The 20,124-nt window shown below is 41.9% G+C and overlaps 1 protein-coding gene and 1 long non-coding RNA gene across 3 annotated transcripts in view; one reads left to right on the plus strand and one right to left on the minus strand.

Annotated features, from left to right (window-relative positions):
- The window catches only part of znf407 (zinc finger protein 407), a 207,679-nt gene that overhangs the window by 44,736 nt on the left and 142,819 nt on the right, over positions 1-20,124 (plus strand). The gene's annotated exons all lie outside the window — the stretch shown is intronic.
- LOC118559385 lies at positions 1,284-19,996 on the minus strand. 2 transcript variants are annotated; one of them, XR_004928816.1, is made up of 3 exons: positions 19,670-19,996; positions 19,485-19,579; positions 1,284-1,358 (listed from the first exon to the last, which is right to left on the minus strand). It is a non-coding gene; the product is annotated as an uncharacterized LOC118559385 (long non-coding RNA). The 2 variants fall into 2 exon arrangements; XR_004928818.1 differs by lacking the exon at positions 1,284-1,358 and having other exon boundaries at positions 19,454-19,579.

Here is a 20,124-nt window from a genome sequence, read left to right on the forward strand (position 1 = left end):
TTAAAATATTCATTCTGTAGTAAGAACATACAGCGTAGAAATATTATTATAATTTTTTTTTTTTGAGAATATACTTCTGCTCTGGCACTTTGGCAGGAAGCAGGAGGTGCTCGATATGGAGTAAGACTGGAGAAGGCCTCTGGCACGTTGAATGGCTCCAACTTGTGGGCCTGTCAAAGGTTTTATTTGGGGCACTGGACTGAATCGATGCCTGCCACACACACGTCATGCCCTCCCTCCCCGACGAGCCCTGCAGTGCCGCAATCAACAGTATTTTCGCTTCCAAATGTATATATTTAATTTGTGAACCAATGACAGTTTCGCTTGATTTATGGTCCAAGGCGAGATTTAATTAATTGAAAAACGCATATTACCCCGTGACTTAATTATTAGCTAATTAATCACAGAGTACTTGTTCGTAGCTCCCCTCCTTTTCCTTCTTACTTTTCGGGCATATTTCTGTGTGTGCCTGACACTTGAATTTCCTCCTGGGGTCATTTTTATGTGAGGTCATGGTTTTTCTCCCTGAGTGGCTGTTAAGATAGAGAACACGCGTCATAGAGAGCTTGGTTATCCAGGCACAGACGGTATTAATGCAGAACACAGAAGAGAATTTTCTAATTCAGTTAGCATTTTTTTCAAAGTGGTGTAAGGCAAAGATGAAACCCTTGTACTGGTGGGAGGCAAACAGCTAATTTGTTGACAACACCCGTCTTGGCTCATTTTTGCTGTTTATAACAGTTGAAATCAACTGAAACTATTAATATCCATGGTGAACGAGGCAATATTGTCAACTATTAACTGCACTCAACTTTCTAACAGGTTAATGTTTCTCACTTTTTTTTCTCAGACAAACAACCTTCATGTTACAACGCTAAACCTACACTAGTTTATACATGCGGCTGTGTCAATCCGCTTGATCAGCCACGACCTGTCAGTCCTCTGGAAGTCCGCCAAGAATGGAGTAAACTTTTGAATTATGTGACTGGCTGTTATTTGTGCAATGTCATCAAAGATGGTGCACTCCTGGGCCTTTCCAGGCCTCCTAGTTATCTGAAAGTACTTTCTGTAGACAGACGACTAGCTGATTAGGTGGATTGACAAGGACGGCAGCATCGTTTTGCTGCATAACATTGATGTAACGTCATTTAAGAGCAATTCAAATTAACTCAGACTGAAAATGTATATAAGGGATACTCTTTATTACACTACAGTATTCGTCTACAGCCTCACAAGGAATCATTCTGAGGGTTGTTTCCGTTTTTTGTGTCATCCAAAGAATGCCCGTGCCACTGCACAAAGGTATGTTGCCTGAGGCCGCCAGCTATGTCGTCCTACCCAACCAGCTGATTGGGAGCCTGCTGGAACAGTGTACAAACGAGGGTTAGAGTCAGGGTCAGGGTAACCCACCCTATCGAGACCAGGACTAGCACAGGAACACACCAACGTAGCAAAACTTTGAAAACAGCTACTAAGAAAACGACTACAAACACACCTGCCTCCAGCAAAGCTCTACTCAGTTAATATCTGCCAATGTAGCGTTGTATATTATGGATATGAACATTTTCAGCTTGAGTCGTTTTGACTTGCTACAGGCCACATCATTTTTTACTATAGATAAGGGAACTATTACTGATAACTTTACAGAAACCTTCTTAAAAAAATCCCAACTATCCATTTAAGACCCTGAGTCTATGTGAGAAACAGCATACAGATGGAAGGAGCAGTTGTAGTCATCCCCTACTACCTCAATGCTGACAATCTAGAATCTAACCCTAAATGTAGTAGTTACCTACCTCTGCATCCAGTTTGGTAAATCCTACAGCCTTAACCCGAAAGCTCGTTACGGTCCTTGAGTTTGTGAAATGGCTAGCTCGACCACCATCTACAAACATTCCTAATCAGGTATAATCGTAACACTCACCAATCACACAAGCATTCCCAAATTGCTCTCTACACTTCAAACTCTATAAGAAGCACAAATGCCGGTTTGTCGCACACACAGAACATATTCATATCTTGTGTGGTAGCCTTGGGAAGCCCAATTTGCCAAAAGTGTAAGTCGATCCCAGGGGTCACGGTCAGGAACGATGAATAAACGTCTCACTGTTACAGCTGTCAGTGGTTTACCTCTCAGCGGTGGAGGGTCTGAATAGTAGTTTTTATGCCAGTTGGTTTTTCCACAAAAAAAACAAAAAAAAAAAAACATGGCAGGTTGATCTGAAGATCAAGGATTTCCCCCCGCCGTGAGAGCCTTTCCAGATATGTGCTGTTAGAAAATGATAGGGAACGGACACTTTGGACACAGGCATGCAAGAAGACGGGCCGAGATGTGGTTGCCATCAGACGCCCTCCTGCCAAAACGCCTTACCTCCCTTAGCCGTCCGCCTCTCCTGACCACTATCTGGCCCCCATGTGTCCGTGCCTGGTAATGGTAAGCGTTTTAAACTATTAGAGCTGCTGTGTAAAAGGCCTGTTTGAGTGCAGGGCTGTCAGTCTGCAATGAGGCAATTGGGGGCGGGGGGCTGTCATGGCTGTCACTCAACAGGAGGATGAGAACTGTTTGGCCCTAATGGATTTCTCCAGGCGGACGGCTTGCACAGCGGTTAGAAGTAAAATCGATGCGTTGTCATGAGCGAGTGAGGCATCATCAAACGGCCAGGTGGACGGGGAGGCAAGGAAGGGTAAACCAGCTCAGGCAGTTACGTCTATATCTAAAAGTGTGTGTGTGTGTGTGTGTGTGGTTTGAATTGGAGAGAAGAGACAGGCAGATGCTCAGCTTAGCTTTACACGCCCAATGGGGCCTCTGCTATGATTGTTAGCATGAAAGGGGGCTCTGACCTCCATCATCTCCGTTGCCTTTATTTTCCGGTTCTCTTGGAATCAGACGCAGATACACGCGGACATACCCCCCCACGTTCACTCACATGCACCTAGATAAACGTGAAGCTAAGCAGACAAGGGGTATATCGCCCTGACAGGTCAAACATCACGGTGTAGGCAAAATCACTTTCCATTTAACAGATTTCCATCCAGTGATTCCTGGTTTTGACTAGAACCTGCAGAGAATGACGCAGCTAAAGGCCAGACAGTCTAACAGAATGTGACAGAGGTTCACATCTGCATGTCTTTTTCGGCAAAACTGCAAATTATTCAATGTAGCATGAGGAACAGACTGGAACATTCTGACAGGATAAGATGAACATGAGCAACCTGCAGGAGGAAAGTTAAAGGAAAACATCATGGAAGCCACGTTGTGTGGTGGTTTCTCCGCTTCAGAAAACCAAAAGTGTCATCCGGATAACTTGTAAAAGGGGTATAAAACATACGTGTTGTATGTTGGTACCCAGAAATTGCCATACTACTGTTTTCTTTGTGACACAGACATTATTTTACAGTTTGAGGTTATATTATCTATTCATTGTATTTAACCTCGTGGCCTGGAGGACCCGGCAGGGACCACCCTTCGGCTTCAGATTGGACCTGAGGGAAGGACCCAGTCTTATTGATCGGGAGAGTTGGAAGCAGGCAGCTGATGCTGAGCAGTGGTGCAAGGGTTTGATTTCTGCACTTGGCCTCCTTGGCCGGGCTCCACAAGCGCTTAACAACCTGCCTGCCACTTCTCAGTTTGCGTTCAAGTGACGGATGACACGACGACGGCATAAAAACACCTGCAACACAGCTGTTCTGGCTCTCTGTGGTTTTCTTTGTGCCTGCTGGGCTCCAGGTACGGGTTGGTTTTGGAATCCAAGTACAGACAGGTTTTAAAAAGTAATAGTTCCAAAACCATTTAAGTTCCTGTCAAACCATATCTTCAGTCCGAAGCAACCAGCAGTTTTCTGTGACTGTACAGAGCACAGAGAAACAAAGTGTTGCCACTCCCCCACCTGTTGCTGCACACTACAGGCCAGCTGGCAAACTAAAAGAAGGATCTACAACTGTGGCTTGCTTACAGGGAAGAAACATTGTGCTGTTCTGAAACAAATCTCGGTCTGAGAAAACCAGAAAGTGGTTTGAAAATTAAAGAAATGCCACCGGTCCCTCTTATAAAGGTACTGTTATAAAGCTGTTATAAACCTACAGGTGTTCTGCTAAGAGTGTGTTAAGCAACCAACTGCAGAAAGCTTGACTACTTAAACAATAGGTTGCTGTTTTTGTGTTTTAACAAACAAAAAGTCTGTAGAGGTGGTGATTGCTTTTCATTTCTTTATATCACCCAATTTACAGCAAGTCACTTTGATTAACTTTACAACGTCCATTTAAAAATGACATTCCACCCTACTTGTTGTGCAGTCAATTGATCAAATAATGCTAATTATTAAAAATATATCTATCTAATGAAGCCAAGCCAGTTGCATTGAGTTGACGCCTTTGCAAGAAATCCTCACCCTGAGCAAGCATGTGGCAACAGTGGAAAGAATCAACTCCCTTTTAACAGGAAGAGATCTCCGGCAGAACCAGTATGAGCAACCACAACCAGAACCGGTAAATTCACAAAAGGATATTTAAAACTTACATCAGAATTTAACTGGTTTATATGTTTCAGGTAGGGTCTGTGAATTTAAAATAGTATTCATTAAAAGTTGATGATAACATGGTAGCAGCAACAGTATTTTGCTTTTCTGCTTTAATTTTAGTTTTAAATCTTTGCATTAATACCATGAAACTGTGGCATTTCTATTCAAACCTATAAGTATTATAAGTACTAGTCCCTCTCTGCTGTTGCTTACTATTCTACCCCAAAGTTAAAAAGTTTGACTTCCTGTTTGACTTGGTGTCCTCACAGGGACCAGCTGTTTGGGCAGATTTATGAACGTCCGGTTTTAATAAACGTCTTTGAATTTTCAAGCTACATTTAGAGGTTTATGTTCTAATGTCTTTAGCAAACCCAAAAGAAAGGCAGAAATAAAATAAGGAAATGTTATTTTTTTATTTCTACAATTTCTAAAGCTAATAATGCAACAGAAGCTTTTCTGACTTGTGTAATTCTTGTCTTTTAGGGAGATAAAGCTTTAAACGTGTCGAAATTGAACACTCTTACATCTTGTACGGCCCATTACCGAAGGTGCCGACTAACAAGAGTGAAAATGTTCTGAAAGTCCCGCAAAGTCGGGATGTTTTTCGTCTTTTTCTCCAACCGGACTGATAAGCTTGTGTAAATCTATTCTGTTTGTTCAACACTTCTAGTTTTCTGTTTTAAACTTGAGTCGAGACATCCTTCGCATCCCCTCTTGTTAGCCTTTGGAAACAAGAATCTCTTCTTTTTTTTTTTTTTTTTATTGCTGAACACATGAAAGAGTTGGTTTTGATTAAGGAGGCCTTTTAAGCCGTGAAAGCCCTAAATGTGCTTTGTCCTTAGGAAGATGAAAAGGAGCTGAAGTTAGTCTGAGCTGTTTCTTACCTTAGCTCCTCCAATGGGAGAACCTCTGGGAGGATGCCTGAGAGAGAGGCAAACTCCTAGCCTTTATTCTCTATGCTAATTTATCTGCATTTTACTTGTAATTATGCCCCAGCATCCCTCTTTCTCTTTCTTTCTCCTTCCTCTCTTTTCTTTTCTAACTGCACCCTCCCTGCTCGCCTCTTCTGGTAGATGAAACATTTTTTTTTCGCCGGCTCCATCTTCTTCATTTTTTAAAACCCAGTCCACATCTTTTTAGAACTTCGCCCGCTTTCACCAATACCGCATTTGATTATTTCCAACCGAGTTTTCTGTTTTAAAGGAAAGAAAAAATAATGACACCTTTGTTCCTTGATTCACAGCCATTCAATTGGAACATGTTGCTGCTTTATCAATATGCCGCTGAGGTCTGTCCAAGCCAAAGTGTTTTGTGGTGACGTACGTCCTCTTTCTCCTTCTGACATGTCACTTTCCCTCCATCTCGGCGCTGCCATTGCCCATATTTATTTTATCTTGCTAATGTGGGTCACCCCTGCATGGCGGCCATCAGCGAGCCGCAGTCAAACAGCCGTGTCTGAAGCCTACCTTCGGCATGATTTATGGGCCCGTGTGACGCTCAGCTCTCAGAAGGACCGCCATTGTCCTGCTCCAGCTCTCAGCTCTCGACGTTGGGGCTCTTTGTCTGCGTTTGAGGCAAACCAGACCCCTTTCTTTAAAAAGAATCAAATTATTTCATCATGTTGGAAATGAAAAGGCTGTAATTACTCCTAATTAGAGCCTGACTTTTTTTTTTCTTCCTTCTTTCCCTTCTTTTCCTCCTCTCATCGTGTCTTTTTTTTTTTTTTTTTTCCTGTCTGACTCGGGCGTTTCTGAGGTGAATACTTTTTCCAGAGGGGTTCGAGATTGCTCTAAATCAGAGCCTTTTTAGGGTGGAGAGTAGGAAACAATTTTCTGTTCAGTTTGAAATTGATTAATGTAGGCTCTTGACAGCTCTTCTGGCTTTGATACTCCGTGAATGGGGAGGTCTGGAGTGATGTGATGACAGTGTAATGTTTGCTTTAGGTTCTACCTTAATGGGGCTGGCTCCGACCATGTCACCGTATTTCACAACCCGGAGGGAAAAACGAGAAGCAAAACACGGCAGTTGCGGGGTGTTAATACGTACGTCTGTGTTTGTGCAGTGAGTGAAGTCTTGGTGGATCATCTGGTTGTGGAGAGAGCGCGTGTAGGGTTTCCCCTTTCCAATAACAGCCGTCCGTGCCGGAGAGCCCCAGCCTTAATGGTCGGCCATCACGGAAAATCATTTTCTGCCCGTCGACTATTTACATGTATCTTTACCGCGCGAGCCTCGCCATTTTACGCAGCTCGACAATTTGCTTAGCAAATCCACTTGCCATTTATCTATCAAAGGGAGGCAGTTGGTGTGTGGCTGGAGAAAGTTAGGAGCTGATTGGAGGGGGGAGGAGGTGGGCTTTTTGTCAGAGGCGGCGGGAGGGGTGGGTTGGGGGGGGGGGGGGGGGACACCGAGGGAGGCAAATATTTTCTCTGGCTTGCGACAGCTCAGTGAAAACACACTCCTGATGCTGATGTATATTAGAAGTGAGCCGGGCAAATATTAGGACTGCCTTACAGTGGCAGAGAGGTGGTGTGCGGATGTTAGAGTGTGTGTGTGTGTGTGTGTGTGTGTGTGTGTGTGTGTGTGTGTGTGTGTGTGTGTGTGGGATTGGAGGGGCTCACTGTGCTGCTTTGTCACACATTTGTAGAACTTTTATTAGCCTACCATAACATGGCCTAACATAGGGGGAATCCGTTTATGGCTTTAGGATAAATCTCTTTCAATTTAAACAAAAGTAGGCCCTGAAACCTGTTGGTGTTCAACATACAGAAAAAATGCCACAGATACTCATTTTACTCCAATTACCGCTCAGTTTGTAAAATAGTCACACTTTGTAGTTGCTCTTCCTACAAATAACCTGTTTATCTACTAATAATATAGCTCATTACCTGCAATGCAGTGTCAGGCTTATTTAGGGTGTTTACTAAATACTTCTGAACTTTTGAAACATTTATTTTTTTCCAGAGCAGGCAAATAATACTATATATATATATATATATATATATATATATATATATATATATATATATATATATATATATATATATATATAGATATATATATATATATATATATATATATATATATATATATATATATATAATATATATATATATATATATCTATCATGCATACAGTCTCAAATATATATATATATATCATGCATACAGTCTCAAATATATATATGACCATTATTAAGATAGTAGTCTAGTACACAGTTACAGACAAAGCACATGCTTTTTTCCAGTCGTCCACCAAATCCTGGGAATATTCTGCTTGGATATTTGAATTTTCTTCACACTTCCCGGGAAGTCGCAGAGTCATTTGAGTTGGTTGGATTCCTCGCACGGCCAGCTTTTTTAGGCCAGCTGTACATTGATAGAGGTGAGACCAGGCCCATCCCAGAAGCCTCATGTTGGCCCTTTTTTTTTATCCAAAACCGGGTCTGGTGTCTTCTGCCCTGTTGGGACACACTGTTTTAGCCAGCTGTTGATTTGAGGTGAGGTTGATAAGTTTGATGTTAGTTTTCATCACTCCTCATTTCTTCTCCATTGTGCAATGCAACAGCCCCCTTGGCAGCTAAACTGAAACTCATCATGATGCATTTACTGCCAAGCTCGACGGTTTTTAGGTTTACCTTGAATCCTCATAACATACTTTTTGTTGTTGGAACAAAGATACCTCTTACTTCTATCCTGTTTATGTTGGGCTTAAGCCTTGGTGGTCCCTGGGTGGTTCTTGAAAATCCTAACCAGTTTCCTTTTACCTGAGGTGAGTTTTGGTCAGACGGCTCAAACCTTTACAGAGGCAGGCAAAGATTTAAAAAATATCAAGATTGACTAGAACAGGTAAACATTAAGCTTTTAGAACGACTCTGACCATAAGCCTATTCAACATTTACTGACTATATTTAAAAGACTGATGACTTGGAAACCAACCGGATTAAATGAGTTCTTCCCATTCTGACAAGAAAGGGGATTAAATATCCAGCCAGATTTATGCTTGCTGATGGCTAGAAAAAATCTGGGCTTTCTCCCTAGCTTCCTGAGACGTTTGACAAAATATTAGAGGGGGCGTATGTATATTCTTCAGCTTGTACCTACATTTCTTACATTTCCCTATGTGGAATGCAGAAAAGCTAAAGTCAAATTTAGTAAAAATCATTGAAATGCAACGTTCTTATGTCCTTCTACCTTGTAAAAATCTGTGAATATGTTGTTTCCAATGACTTGTTAAAGTCGTCTCCTCTCTGTGTATCTTAAAGGGTCTGGTCTTAGGGCGGTGTTTTCCTACTTCCAAGCCCACCTAGGGCCCGCAAACGGCTCCTTGCATCTGCTGAGGCAGACACGAGCTGGGTTCAGGTTGGCATATGTCCTTAAGGGCAACAACAACAACAGCGTAGGTCTTTAACTCCACCCACAACTCCCGCACAAATCGGACAATCGTGACGGAGGGGGGAAGAGGCTGAGAGCTGCGAACGGGGGGGGGTGGCGGGGGGTCAAACCGAACAGTGATGCGTCCTGTTTGTCAGCGGCAGGCCGCGAGGAAATGTGACAGAGCGCTGGAGGAGGTTTCCAAATCCATTTCCTGCTCTTGTCCGTCCACATCAGGCGCCGACGACGGATCTGCTGGTTCTTATTGTTTTTTTGTCACTGTGTGTGTGTGTGTGTGTGTGTGTGTGTGTGTGTGTGTGTGTGTGTGTGTGTTTGTGTGGTGGGGTGTACGGATGTGGAGAGTGGTGGGTGCACACATGCCCAAAAATGATGCGTCTCCTTTGATCTGTTCCAGTATGAGGCACATGAACGGCTCCGCTGCCAGGCACACACACACACACACACACACACACACACACACACACACACACACACACAGCTAACATACATGCAAAGCCATGCAGTTTGGCCCTTTTCACTCCTTCCAGCCCACATGTATGTGGAAAGTTTTTTTTTTTTTTTTCTTTCAGCTACATTTATCCAATGTAATAGGAGCTGCTGTTTGAGCTACAGTCCTTATTAGTTTCTTATCTTAGCTAATTACCCATTAAATAAGCACATGCGCACACACCCTCACACACTCCCGTTAGTGGATAATTAGCAACCGGACAATTATGAATATGCATTTCCCACTGCTTACTGCGCAGAAATATGAATATATCCATTCTAATTTCCTCAATTGATTTGTCCCGCCTTTCATGAAGCCGCTGCGCCTTTCTTCGGCTGAATCCAGGAATCAGAGGCTGCAAACCGCTCCGCTAATCGCGGTACGGATAGCCTTTCTTCCTCGTGGGAGGTATGGACAGTTGCAGCCGCTTTAGTATTTATATCTTCAGTTTTCTGTGCGTGGTCTGTTTGTACTTCATTAGCAGGAATCGATGCTGCCGGCCTGCAGGCAACCTCAGGAGTCGGTCCGGCAGCTGCAGATGTGATGCCTAATTCAGTCCGCACTTGAGCTCTGCCAGCGTTGCTATGCCGCTAATTCGAAATGCTTTTTTTTTTTTTTTAAACAAATTATGAATATTAAACGCCACTTAATAAAACTTTTCCTTTTCTGATACCGCGGTTCTGGGCAGTCTGCCCTGATCCCCTTTGTTTTTTTATTCTATTTCCGCCTGTTGTTGCACGGAGGACGCTCGGAGCGGGTGCGTGTCACATCAGGTGCGTCAGGATGCCCATTGGCCGCTGTTCGCCGGCTGTGGTCGTCCCCGGCCAATCGGCTGTCGGCACGCTGACCTTTTCGCTACCGCCCTGACCCTGATGGGAGGTGAAGTGTGTGGCTGGTAGCAGTCAGTACTGGCACAGCAGGATGAGGTGGAGGAGGAGGAGAAAAAGAACCAGGCCGGAGGCTGAGAGGTTTTCTTGGCCAGCTTTTCCCGTCCTCCTCCTGGCTCTCAAGTCCTCTTAAGCTGGATTCATGACAGGTTCTTTTGGCCGGATTACGTTGAGTTTTGCAAGCAGCGACAAACTCTTGACTGTTGTTTAAAAAAAGTCTAATGTGAGAGACGAGCCATGGGCTGGGAAGAGATTGTCACAGCGTGATTAAAAATAGAAATATCCAGCAATGGGTTTATTTGAAATGAAGTAACGCACTAATGAACCGTTGTGAAATAAACAAATACAGTTAGGTGGATTGGTATACTTGTAATCGTCTGGATCCTTCATATATTTATGAAGATTAATATAATTAAAATATGCGATTGGAGCCCAACTAATATTTCTCAAAGTTTGTCTGTTTTATGCTTAAATTGTGGAAAGTGTGTTGTACACTTTCATGTGCTAAACTGAAAGACAACTGAAGTGCAATTGAGGCTGTTTCTGTACTAATTTACGCAGTTCATTATTATTTTGGCTGCACAATGTTAGGAAACCCTGAAACTGCAATATTGGTGTTGAATATGGCAGTGAAAATAACAATTACAATTTACCCGCATCTTCCTCGCCACTATCTTACTTTTCCATCATCGCAATGTTCCCACCGCTCTGAGCTTTATTATCTTGATCACCGAGATCCATAATCAGTAATGGCCCTAAAGGAAAGTGAAAGTCCATCTAATTGGCCAAAACCCACGGTTGTAAAGCAGGGTTTTGATGCATGGCACCTGAAATATAATTTCCCAACAAATACTGAATGAAAGCAGTATTTTGCTATTGCGATGTTGCCCACATTGGTATTTTAATGACAACTGCAGTCTGAAATATTTTACAACTTTAATTAGTATGGCTTTTTAGATGCATTGTGAGGGAACCTCCATAAAAGTTATAGATAACGTTATTGTAACTGTAAAGGAATATTTATCTACATTCGTTGATTGACATTTTGATTTTCATACAGAGCACAAAGCTATATTAAAATAAAAATGCTTTCAGTCAGCTGCTTGATGGAGGTACTCCGTGTAGCTTAGCAACTGTAATTTAAAAACAGTATTGCTTTAATGTTTGTGATGGGTGGTGCTATTTCAGTTTGCAAGCCGTGGATCTTTTTTTTTTTCGAGGCCATGGATATTTCCAAACACCTGAATTTGCCTTTGTTCGAAACAAAGGAAAAGTGTAGCATCTTTCTCTCAGCCAGCTGACAGGCAGTGAGCAGCAACACTTCTCACAGTGGTAGAAAACTCTGACTGTATTGAAATAATATCTTTAAAAAAAAACTGATACCAGTACTAACCCATACCTGTGAGAAATTAAGATATTTATAGAATTATCCGTAATGGGTGACGTTTTATGTTGCTCTCTTTTTTTTTTTCTTTTTTTTTTTCAGTGCGGTTTTAAATTTCTTACAAGTCCCCAAAATGCTTTGCAAAACTGTCGTCCTGGAACCAGAAAATCAAAAATCAGAGGATGCTTGAAAATGCTCCAAAATGCTGTTATGACTGTTTCGGACATAAAGGACCACTCTCTCAGCTCCCCTTTTGCCTGGCTCTGTCCTCAAAACAGCCCTTTTAAAGTCAAGTGATGAGGGTTAAGTTAATTATGCACATTAGGGCCAGTCTCTCTCCCTCTGTTGCTTATTCAATCCCTTCGTGTGTGTGTGTGTGTGTGTGTGTGTGTGTGTGTGTTGCAGCGGTGGCCTGGGATGCCAGAGCTCTGCCTTTAATTAAACGCATATGCATGCAGGGAGAGACTGTCTGTCACACAGACCTTTAACAACAGCTGCATGCATGCAGACGTGTACTGTATGCACATGAATGAAGCTAAAGGAGATGAAAGGCTCCTGATTGTGTAAGAGGAAGCAGGTTCTTTCTGTTGCTGTTCTGCATGAGGATAAAATCTTCATCTAAATTAGGCTTGAAAATGACCGGCTTTCACAGGAGAGATGTCCGATTTTTGTTATTGTTTTTGTTGCTTTTGTAAGGCGCTTAAGAGTGCCTTACAAAAGCATTCCTAATCCTCAACGTTTTCCACAGTTTGTCACATTGAAACCACAAATTTTAATTTTAATTTTTTTGAAGTGATAATGCTGGTGAAAGAATAAAAATCTGAAAAGTGCGGCATGCATTCGCATCATCGGTCAATTATTTGTAGGACTGCTTTATGCTTGAAGTGTTTGTAGTAGATCACTTATGTCCTTCAACAAACCTCTGAGGTCATCACAGAACAGATGAAGATGAAATTACAATTAAAGATCCATTTACCAACTTGGAGACTTCTGAAGACACTTAGCTGCACTGGACTTTATTCAGGGTTATCAGAGTAAAAGGGATCGCATACAAATGCACCCCACACTTTCAGAATTGAATTTATGACAATTTTTTTAAAATTATGACTCAATTTCATTTCACTTCACAATTCTGTACCACATCATGGTGGCCTCGCACATAAAATCCCTCAAACATGCATTAAAGTTTAGGACGCAGTGTGCCGTTGTGATAGACTGGACGACCCGCACACAGAGGCTCTTCGTCCTCAGCGCAGCCTTCTGGGGTTCTATTCCCGATGCCTTCCAGACTCTTTGCCCTTTTGCTGTCTGACGATTGTCTGTGAGAGCTACTAAGACCAGAAAATCTCTGGAAAATGTTCTTTTTTTTTTTAATCAATTCTGAGTGTATTTGATCTTCAGTGACATGACGACTGATTGACTGAGTCTGTTTGCATAAAGGGAGCGGCGCCAGTGATGCTGGATGACAGGCCTTTGATGCAAAATGTGCCACATTAACATCTGAAGTGATCAGAGAACTACCAGAGTCCAGACACGTAAAGCGGCTGCGAAGCTGAAGTTTTATTATTATAAATGAATTACTTTAAGGAATTTGAGTATAGTGTTACGGCCTCTGGGTTTTGCTCCTTTACCTTTATCTGACTGTTATTTTTGACAAAAATGTATATGTGTGAGTCCTGTTGACTCACACATATACTAACACAAGGATGTCGGACTATTAAAAAGTTTAATTTAAGTCCCATACCATACCATATCTTTATTTATAAAGAGCTTGAAGACAGCCAGCAGCTGAAACAAATTGCTGTACATTGCTACAAACTAAAACACATCCAATTAAAAAACTAAAGTAGAAAGATTATGCATAAAAGCACTTAAAAGAAACAATAAAACCAATTTAAAACGGAAACTAAATCTCGCTATTGGTAAAAGCCAAATAATAATAGTAGGTTTAAGGCGAGTTTTAAATGTAGGCAGTGAAGGAGCCTCTCTTCTGTGCAGGGGCATGGCGGCGGGGCGAGGCCATTCAAACACTTAAAAACCAAAATAAGAATTTTACAGTTCTTATTTTGATATTGTTGATTTTGTTTGCGAGACAAACGATATCAGCATTAATATTTTTGACATTTTCTTTTTTCCTTCCCTCCCCTCGTCACTCTTAAATGTGCTCTTTGTATTTAGACTAATCATATCAAATAAATGCATTTTTTTAAATCACAAATGGAGACAGATGGATGCTTTCCTCGAAAGCCTGAAATTCCCAACTTCTTCCTCTTCTTCTTTTTTGTCTCTCGGTCTCTCATGTGCCGATGCGATTCGCTCATTTTTCATTAGAGGATTGCCCCATTATTTCATTCTTGTGATAAAATGACAAAAGATTACTCACGAGAAATACTAAATACAGAGCCGGGCCGATGGGATCTCCCCTCATATGTAACAGGGCTGCGCTGTGGCTGAAGGCTTCATATTTCCTATTTCTCTCTCTATTATATATATCTGGCAGAGCTGTAGATATAAGGAGACTGGTGTTTGTGTGGGTCTATGGGTTTGTGCGAACTGTATTACATTCTGGGTGTCCCAATCTGATCAGACGCTACCAGCTGATCAGCAGACCTTTTGTCCGCTCTTCTTATTTTCTAAGAAAACTTTTTTTCTTTTTAGTGTTTTTTTCTTTTTCTTTTTTTGTTCAGTTTGAGGAAAAAAAATAATAATAAAGAAAAACAAGGCAGTACTGACGGAAATATCCCGGTGTTGTTGGAAGAATAATTTATATCACACAGAGAAAGAAGAAAGAGGGTAAAGGCAGCAAACACAGGCCAAAGATGGTTAACTGGGGGTTGGGGGGAGAAAAAAAATCCTGTATAATAAATAAATAAATAAATAAATAAACACTGTATCTTTATCTGCAATGATTCATACTTTATTTCAAAACACCTCCTGCTTCGGTCATATTTTTCAGTGGTGGATAATAGAAAATGTAAAGATACGGGAGGTGAAATATGAGTCGGTTTGGGGAGGTAAGAATAAGGAAAGATTAGGCTGAGATTAGAATAAGAAAGATGGAGGAGGCCAAAGAGCTGTGTGTGTGTGTGTGTGTGTGTGTGTGTGTGTGTGTGTGTGTGTGTGTGTGTGCGTGCGTGTGTGTGTGAGAGGATTTTTTTGCAGGTTTGCTCGTCTCCCGGTGTGTGTGGGAGAGTAATGATCGGACACACTCCCACTCTGCTTTGTTTTCTCCCAACTTCCGCACCAGAAGAGAGTGGGCATCCTTGACCGACCTGCTCGGCTACACCTGCTCACACAGATTTCAGCGTTTGCGAGGAACCCGACGTCTGTGAAGTTTAAATCCATTCACTTTCTGTTAGGATTTACCACACGAGCAAAAGGGATGAAATGTAGCCGTCAGGAGCTGCCAACTGCCATGCAAACTAATAAACCTCTTGGTGTTGTCACGCCGACTCTATTGTTTTTGCATGTTGATTTGGCTGTATGTATCAGGTCACCCACCTCGTGGTGAGCTGCATCAGTTGTTTGTTCAGTAAAGCTGGCAAACTTTACTTCAGTGCTGCGGCTTCTCAGAAGTTCAGACAGTGCTAAACCCTTCCCTCGGTGGTCTCGTGCCTTTAACTGAACAAAACGCCAAAGCGGAGGACTCGTGATGGAGGCAGGGCCACGGCGAGGGAGACCCAGCCAGACATTAGCGTACGTGTGCCAATGTCAGAGACAGAGGGAGCTCCAGTTCAGTGGAAACTTCCAGATCAAATGCTCTGAGTTACGCCAGATATGACCTTTTGTTTAGCTTGAGCAAGAATTGGGGAGTCTGGGGATGAGACGCAGATTAAAACCAACATGGATGCAATTATCGTCTTTACTGTTTCTACCCTGTCCCTTGTTTTATTAGCAACCTGAACCCCTACCTTTTGTGTAATTGCAATTATACAAACATACGGGCCAGTCAGGAAACAAACGTTCCTTTTTTTTTTCTCCCCTCGCTGGGATTGGATCTGTACACTGGGGGGATGTAACGGTACACAAAGATCAGAGCCACAGTTCAGTCTGGTTTCAGTACGGTTACATAAGGGAGGGGAAAAAAATAAATCTGCATTTTTTTTTTTTCTGCCTGAAAATAATAAAATTACAAAGATCATACAGAAGTACAATCCTTAACATCCACCTTTGGAAAACGATCTGTACCTGATGGTCCTGTCGTGGGCAGATTAGCATTTCCATTGGTCAGGAAGGCCATAGCAGAAGCTTTTGGGTTAGTCATGGACTTCAGACCTATGGGTTTTTTGCTCTCCATATCAATATGCTGCACATGTACAGGTTTAAAGCAACATGGCTTTCTTTCATTCCGCTGCCTACTGTACCGAATAGCCCAAACGTCTTAGCATTTGTGTGGAGCAAACGCACAACATGGCAAGCCAACTGCACAGAGTGCTGAGGGGTAAAATACTCATCTCTGATCAAACAGTTACACACATGTTTCAGAAGAAAGGTTCTCGCTTTATGTCTAATAAACGTAACTCAAATCACCGTAAAACCTTAATGAAGACACGTCGTACGGGAAGGTGTAAAACGCGCTTTTCCGGCTAAAGTTCTTAACATGACATGCTCTTCCCATCCTCGCTTAAACTAGTATCGAGTTTAGAGTTTTCATTACATCACATTTGAAAATCAGTTCATATAAACAGCTCCCTCCGCCTCCTCGTGATTACGGTACCAAGAACCCCTTCTCCCAGTGCCTGCTCCGATGGCATCTGCTTTGCTTTAAAAGGCGAACTGAGTGATTCACAGTGATGGACGTGGTCGACTCATCACGCAGGGCTAATTTACTTTAAGCTTGGCCACGTTTGGGATACTTCAGATCTGCCACAGCGCAGCGCAGACGTTGCTATAGCATTATTTTGTTTTGTTTTGGACAGAAGAGGGGAGAATAAAGCATGACGAATAATGCTCCCTGACAGATGGGGCCTGTTGTTGGTGGACGTAGCTGGCAGAGGCCGAGAGCGCTGTGTGTTCATGTGTGTCGGTATGTGAAGGGAACAAGGTACTTGAGGAGGAAATGGAAGACAGAGTTTCTTTTCTTTTGATTGGTCTTTGTCACTTTAATTCAAGAAATATGTTTCCCCATGTTGCCTCGTTTCAAAATGTCGGTTTTAAATAACATTTTATCTTCTCCGCTCATCTTATGCGTAACATAGGATTTTCATTGTGGCCTCAGCCTTCAAACGCCAGCCCACGTAGTCTTCTTCCAGCATTACAGCTGGCTGGCACTTGGAACAAGCTAGCAAAGGTTTGCTACATAAGGTAATAAAAAATAGAAAGTAATTGATGGAGCGACAACTGTTTTCAGTGTTTAATGGCGTTTAATATGTGTTTTGACATTAGTAACGTAGGGTGCAAGCAATGAGCTCAATGCATTTGTTTCAACCTGTTATCTGTCAGTTTGTTTTATTTGTTTTAGACAATACTTAACTCTCTTCAAAAACTGTAATGTAAACAAAGTATAACAATATTCAGAATATTTTTTCTAGCCGTCCCGCCTTCACAGTCAATTAATTATTATTTAGTAAGAGGTGACCCAAAGCAAGAGAGAATTTACTAACACATTATGTTTTTTGACAGTTTACGTCTTTTTTAAATGTTAAGTTAGTAGTTGTGTGGTTAGCATTAATAAAACACCAATGCCTATATGGATTTTCTAAGAGAATGTGGATTATAACCCTCACTTTCAGATTTATAAAAAGCTGCTAGCATTTCCAAATCCAACATGTTCCATGATATAGACGCTGAAAGTAAACAAAAAAAAAAAACCTAAAGACAAAACATGAAGCAGAGCAACTTTGGGGTACTCCATTGGACCTTTCTATTATCTGCTGAAAGTATTGCTCTCTCTCGCTCCATTGCGACTTCATTGAAACACAGACATGTCCTACAAAGACGCATCTTCCTTTTCGATAGTTTCTTACATGTCTCTGCTTTCTCTTACTTCACTTTTAAACAGATCACTGATACTGAAAGTCTCCTTGCAACAGCAGCCTCCACAGAAAACAGTGTTGTCAAATCAACAGCGCCGCGCCTTTCTGTGGTCTGTCATGACTGATCAAGCTGGACTTTGTTCAGGTCAAATAGTAATTTCTCTGTGCCTCTGTAAAAATGAAACGTAACAATGTTTTTATCTGCTGCTAACAGTCGACGCTGCAGCTCAACAATAGAAAATGATGCTCTTTCAGGCCAATTGAAACTTTCCTTTTAAATCCTGGACAGTTGGGGAAGTTGTACTTTTTTTTTCCTTTATGGGTAGCTATTTCAGGGTGATAAGTCATTGATCTGATTTAGCTCATCAAATTGACCATTTTCACCTTTCTAGCGTGTACGTCATGTCCAAATTTAGCCCAAGGGAAAACATTGGAAGTTAGTGAACTCAATTCTCTTGTAAACTCAACACAGGGTTGCTAACATCATTACCAAAAAGGAAATGCCACAGAACTGAATTAAATGAAAGCCAGTTTAAAAATAAAAGCACTCTATTTACTCTTGTCTGCTAAATGAACATTACTGTAAAAAATATCGATTCAGTTAGGATACATTAGCCCTGAAAACAGCTTAATAAATTAGTTTGCTATGCAATTACTATTTGTAACCTGGCATATTGGAATGGCTTTGGTTGTTGTTTTTGTATTGTTATTTTTATATAAATTTTATATTAATATTTTTTGGTCATATATGACCAACTAAAAGTACAATTAAAACTCAATCCTAACAAAAAAGGGATAAATTACATAGTCTTAGCCATAGTTTGATTTCACATTGTTGTAATAGTTTGAGTCTTATTTTACTACTAACCACCTTGCTTACTTGCAGTCTAGGGACTATATTATAAAGTTTTGAAATATTTCGTAGTCAGCTTTTGCATTTTACTCTACGTAACCGGACTAGGGCTGCAACTAATGATTAGTTTAATAATTGATTAATCGGTCGATGAGTTGGACAAAAAAAGCTTTATTTCCTCTTCTTTTTCCCCCAAAATTGAACATTTGGACTGAAAGAGCTAATAAGTACACAAAAAACAAGTTGCTACTTTGGTGTTCTGTTACAATAATAATTGTTGCAGCTGAACACCCATACAACATGATGCTGCCACCATCATACTTCACACGTGGGATGGTGTTCTTAACCTTGCAAGCTTTTCTGTAAGTGTTCTTTAAGTTAAAACACTTGTGGCAAAAATGTGTTTTTGCAGGAGGTTGATGTGATTACCTGGTTTCAACTGTTCATTGACTGATGTGGCAATAAGTTGTGTTTTATCTAACAGATTGCTTGCGCTGCACTTGAGTACATAATGCAGGATCTGAATACATTTTCAACTCAACCTAGCTGCCAGACCATAACCCTACCAATGACTATGCTTCTGACAACTGTTGTGCTCATGTACAACCAACTAGAAACGAGTTAAACACTTCTAGCGTTCAAACTGGGTCTCGTACACCCACCTGGAAAAGACCAGCCCAGCCTTCTTAAGACTTCTTACAGATGCTAGAAAGTTGTTTACCTACTTAACACATGCACACTGGGAAGAAAAAAAGAAAAAAAAACACCCTTCTGTCTACAGATGGGTATCACTGTCATGTCTCACAACGAGGAATCACGATCGCTTTTTATTTCTCTTTAATGCCATTTGATATTGTACTGTGTCTACAAATGAGCAGCTGAGTTGCTTCCATATTTTAAGGTTCTGCTGTAAGCAGGGTCACTCGCTGTTGTTGTTTTTTTTTTTTCTTCCTCTCTCTCTCTCTCTCTCTCTCTCGCAGTGTCAATTACCGTGTGGAAGCACAGGAACAGTAGAGTGGTGCGCAGGCTGGCTGACTCGCTGGGCGGCTGACTTGGTGGCTGACTGGCTTGTCTCTCGGAAACCTCTGAAACATGATTTACATTGTGAGCATGTTGTAGCGAACCCTATCCCACGTTATGCATATTCTCCCATTGTTTGTGACAGTTGGTTGTACCTGTACAGGAGGAGTGAAGGGGGGAGGGGGGAGCTGTGCCAAACAGGCATCCGACTTTGCATTTCAGTGGCTGAGCTCAGGGTCAGGAGCACATCTGCTTTGCTGGGATCTCTGCGCGGTGTGTGCGTGTCACTTCCCGGCCTCGCTCGCTCGCGCGCGCGCACGCACGCACGCTCGCTCGCGGAGCTCACTTGTTGCCGTGCAGCCGGAGCCCCGCGTGCGGTAAAAGCAGCACAAACAGCAGAACCCCGACGCACTGATTCACTCCTACACAAACAAACAAACACACCTGCTGCTCCTGGCAAGTCGCTCTGACAATCAGCCGAAGGAGGCAAGGCAAACAAAACAAACGGTTTAATTTACATGACAGAAGCCGGCTGCACATTAGCATGCCGTGGCAATGATAGAGCGAAGCTCGGCAGGAAGCGCTAAGTAATGAAAAGTGATGGTCCTAT

This window comes from Fundulus heteroclitus, chromosome 3 (assembly GCF_011125445.2).
Source record: "Fundulus heteroclitus isolate FHET01 chromosome 3, MU-UCD_Fhet_4.1, whole genome shotgun sequence".
In the NCBI taxonomy this organism is placed as follows: domain Eukaryota; kingdom Metazoa; phylum Chordata; class Actinopteri; order Cyprinodontiformes; family Fundulidae; genus Fundulus; species Fundulus heteroclitus.